The sequence below is a fragment of the Tamandua tetradactyla genome, chromosome 4 (assembly GCF_023851605.1).
Source record: "Tamandua tetradactyla isolate mTamTet1 chromosome 4, mTamTet1.pri, whole genome shotgun sequence".
Taxonomy (NCBI): domain Eukaryota; kingdom Metazoa; phylum Chordata; class Mammalia; order Pilosa; family Myrmecophagidae; genus Tamandua; species Tamandua tetradactyla.
The window spans coordinates 112,778,043-112,782,739 of record NC_135330.1 but is presented as its reverse complement, the minus strand read 5'-3'; the positions used below and the strand labels follow the sequence as shown (position 1 = coordinate 112,782,739).

The following is a 4,697-nucleotide window of genomic DNA, read 5'->3' as shown; positions in this document are numbered from 1 at the left end:
CAAAGGCCACAAAGAAAAAGAGAAGTGATAAGAAGGAAGGAACCAACATGTATTGGCTACCAGTTTGCAATTTACAAGTCCTCTTTTTTTTTTGTGCTAAACAATTTACAAGTCCTCTCATTTATTGTTCAAAATTGTCTTCCACCGCAGTGGTACGTCCATTTAATGGATGAGGCCATTGGGGCCCAGAGATTTAAGAAATGAGGTCACACAGCTGGGATTGAACTCCATGACCAAATGAATCCAAAAGCCAGTCTGGAGCATCACCTAAGAGAAAAGGAACCAGGGAAGGTAGGAAGATTCTAGGAGGAGATAGGGAGGGTGAATAAGTGAGTGAGAGAGAAAAGAAAGACAGTGCTGGTCTTCCTTCCTAGGAAGAACAAATGTCCTTGACTTCTGCTCTTTTTTTAGGGGGTGGGGGAATGGGGTGGAGAGGACTGCCGGGTGCCCCCCATGGTAGACCAGTACTCTACCACTCAATCACCCATGCACCTTCTCCTGTTCTTAATAGCATTTATAGGGTCTTTACTTGGCTCTTGTTATTTCTTAAGAGACCTGCCAAAGGGAGCTGCTTCGGACCCTGCTCTCCCCTTTGGGAAGCTGATTACAGGCATTATGAATTACTTTGATCTTTGATTGCTGGCCTTCTCCTGCTCAAAGGATCAATCTGAGCTGCAGGCAGAGTTTCTGACTCTGCCCCAAGTGAAAACATCAACTATTTGTCAAGATATATTTTCTTAGCCAATCAGCTCCGTGTGTTGGGATGGCTCTGTGTAGTTACCATGGCGACCTCTGTCTGCTGGCTGGGGAAGAGAAGGGTATCAAATCTTTAAAGAGGGTTCCAAATCAACGTGGGGCCTCTTTCGGCCACAAACTGTACTCCAAGACACTACACCGGGTTTTGCTATCTGATGACCTTGGGCTAAGGCGAAAGTCCAAAAGTACCAAAGGCATGGCAGAAGTCTTCCCCGACCCAGGGATGAGTTTGCAGTGTCTTGATCCGGCTCTGCTTATTTTCCTTTGTCCTTCCTTTATCTTCTGGGTTCAAGGTCAAAAGCAGATTTATTTTTTCGAGAGGACTGACACACAAACTAGTGAAGAGATAGGTGGATTAATAAAAATGGACAAAAAGAAGACAGAAACATTTGAAGATTTGAAAATTGGAATTCAGTTTGATAAAGGATGAAGATACCATTCAAGAGAGCTCAAACAATGCTGGGGTTTTTTTTCCTTCCAGAAATGAAATAGAAATGTAAATAGCCAAGGGGCTAGAAATATGTAATTCAACATCAGCCAGTTTAACAGTCATACAGACTCAGTCAAGACAACCCTTTGCCAGGATTCGATTAGTGCCAGGATCCATTTAAACATGGCAAACAACATAAGAGCATTTAAAAGATGCACAAGCTTGGTTACATGCAAATGTAGGGTTCTGTGAATGTGTGTAGAAAAGATTTTTAAATGTTATGCAAACGTCGGACTTCACCAATTCTGTTCGTAAGACCTGGTCACCTTGTTATTTCCATTGGTTCAACCACCCGTGAGGAATTCAGAGGAGTTCATTAGTCTCCTTCACCCACCCCTGCTCCCCGACCTCTCCCATCTTCACAGTCTGACCCCAGAGTAGGAACACTGTGGACCCTGTGGCAGGACTCAGGAACACACTGTCAAAGAGCTCTAGATTCTTAGAAAATTCAGAAAAATGACACTTTCGTTTTTGCCATAGGTTGGGCTCTTTCAGAAGCAGACCCTGCGACAAGAATTGGAGGATGTGCGGTTTATTTGGGAGGTTATTCCAGGAAGGAAATGGGAAAATGAGAAAGGGAAGAGAAGGAAACTAGAACAGAGTATATCAGTGGGCAAGAGACCACTGTGGGCAAGTGGGGCTCAGCCCTGCTGGACACCTCTGGGTGCCAGGGTAGAATTCGTCTCAGAGCTATTTCACTTCAGATCGGTGTGGTTTGCTTTTATTCTGATGAGGACATTTCCATTGTGAATCACCTTGAAAATTTTTTGGAAAGTTGGCAAGCAACCATTGCTTAGGGAATTATGAGTAAAAGAGGTATTTTCCTCCAAAATCCCTTTCTGACAATATTGTCCCATTGAGAATCATCTCAAACATTTTTAAACTGATCATTGCATTATCCAATGTTTGAACTGAACTTGTCCCTCTATAAATCTTTCCATCTTCCTCAAAGTTTGATTTCCGAATCTATGGCTGCAGGCGCTTTTTTTTTTTTTTTTTGATTTGTCCCTCTGCCTTCCCTTCCCCAGCCCTCCCCTTCAGGTAAATTCCTATTTAATCTTCAAGACCAAATCATGTACTACCTTGTTTCTTGATTCTCCCAAGTAGAAGCGCACTTCTCTTTTCCACGTGCCCCAGAGCCCTCTGTTCTTACTGCCATTATAGAAATCATCACGGAATGTTTGTGTGTCTGCTTCTCCCACTCCTGTTAACCATCCTGTACCATTGAGTTCAGTGCCTGGCGTATAGTATTTACTCCATAAATGTTTGATGAATGAATGAATGCAGGAATGAATGAACATGAGCTCACTGGCGATTTCAAGCTCTCCACAGAACACAATTTGAAAGTAGCACTCTGAATTGCACTGTGCGATTCATTGCACTTCAAAAGGTGTCATAAACCAGGACATAATTTGCATTCCCACAAACACCTTAAAAATAGTTTCTGACAATTTGTTCATGTGTCAATGAAAAGGCCAGTGTGTGATGGATTTTTTTCTTTTCACAATGGGATTGTTCTTTAATATGCAACTGTACCGCTCTTTTCCCAGGGCCTGTCAGTATTTCATTCGAGCATCTTCTCTTAAACTCCAGCTTGCTGCCTTCCCTCAGAAAGAGCCAGCCTTATCCCCAGCAGCCAGCAGCAGGCTCTTTTCTTTCTCCTCTCAGCACGCGGCTGCTCCTCTCTGCTGGCTCAAATTCCAGCACAGGAGTGGGGAAATGGGAAGTTCTTTTCTAAGCTTAGATCTCCCATGTTCTTTCTCTAGATTCCCGCAGCAGTGGAGGCACAGACAGCTACAGCACAGGCTGTCTGTCTGGCTTTACTACCCTGTCCTGACTCTGTAAATATCATGCTCTGAAGCCCAGTGCTACTACCAGAATCAGTTTAGAATATTGCTGCCATCATCATCTATTTTTTTCATTATTCATTTTTTTCCTGATTTTTTATACATTTATTATTCCCCCGAGGGGGTGCACCGTTCCTGGAGGTATTGCAATACCAGACTGATGCGTGGAGTGGACGGGGCAAGCTCCTATTCCATCTCCCAACTCCAAAAATCCCTTAAATATATTATCCTCGGATAGAGGACGTATCAGATATTGAACTGATAAGAACAGATACTACACTTGATCTTAGCCAAAAGGCTGAGAAGCGATTTTTTTTTCATTTTTCTTACCCATATAATCAGCAGCAGCAGCACCCATAACATTTGTCAAGCACCGAAGGTGTGAGCAGTTTTCCTTAGAGTTGTAGACGAGGTAACTGGACGTTTTTAAGCTTAGAGCTTAAAATCAATTACAATGGTATTTCTTGAATAACCACACAACAGTTTCATGAATATTTGTTTTCAGGTTACCATGTAATGGGGACTGAGACACAATGATGAAGAAGCTCCAGTTCTTACACAGGGACATTCGCAGCAGCACCAATCACAAAAGTCAAATGTGCAGACAACCTCAATGTGGCCAACTGATGAGCAGGTTAGTAAAACACCATCTACAGATACGACAGAATATTACTCAGCCGTGACGAGGAGCTCTGATCCACTCAGCGGCAGGGATGAACCTGGAAAGCATAAGCCGAGTGAAAGAAGCCAGACACGAGAGGTCACATTTTGTATTATTCCATTCGTGTGAAATATCCAGAAAAGGGAAACCCACGAAGACAGAAAGCTGGTTGGGGGTTGCTGGCAAAGGGAAATAGGAAGTGATTGCTCTTCTTTTGGGTGATGACAACGTTTTGGAATGAGATGAAAGTGGTAGTTGCACACACCGTTGTGACTGCACTAAATGTCACTGAGCTGTGCACTTTAAAATGGTTAATTTTATGTTACTTGAATTTCACTGAAATATAAATAAATAGACAGATAGATGATAGATAAATAGATAGATAGATAGATAGATAGATAGATAGATAGATAGATAGATAGATAGAGTACTCAGCTCCTGTTCCTCACCATCCAATATTTCCAAAGCATTATGTTTAAAGGTGCTTAGGAGCATCAAGGAGTCTATGAAGTACTGGAGGAGGGCAGCGAATCTGGGGGTGGAGGCAATGACTGATACCCCTGAGAACCTAGACTTGGAAAGGAAACAGGGCACTGTCAAAGAGTAGATGCTAGAACAGGAATAAGAGAGAAGGGAGGTACTGTGGTGTTGAGGCCTCATGCCCCTGTCCTTTATTAGCAGGGAATTTTTTTAGCCCTCCTATTTGGCAGCTTCTGTCTGAGCTGATGGAGAAAGAGAGAGGTCCGGGAGAAAGAATCATTGATTCTGCCCGCCTTCCAGCCAGCAGCCACAAGCCATCCCCCAGCCCCCACTTACGTTATAGCAAAGGAAAAAGATAATTGAAAAATGAGAGAGAATAATAAAGCCTGTGCAAAAACTTCATAGAAAACTCTGTGGACGTCCAGAAGGGAGAAGGGAAGTGGTCACCATCCCAGAGAAGGGA

General features: G+C 43.1%; 1 non-coding gene across 1 annotated transcript; it reads right to left on the bottom strand.

Annotated features, from left to right (window-relative positions):
- Positions 1-3,212: 3,212 nt before the first annotated feature.
- Positions 3,213-3,403, bottom strand: LOC143681988 (U2 spliceosomal RNA). Its single transcript, XR_013175020.1, has one exon. It is a non-coding gene; the product is annotated as a U2 spliceosomal RNA (small nuclear RNA).
- Positions 3,404-4,697: the final 1,294 nt, after the last annotated feature.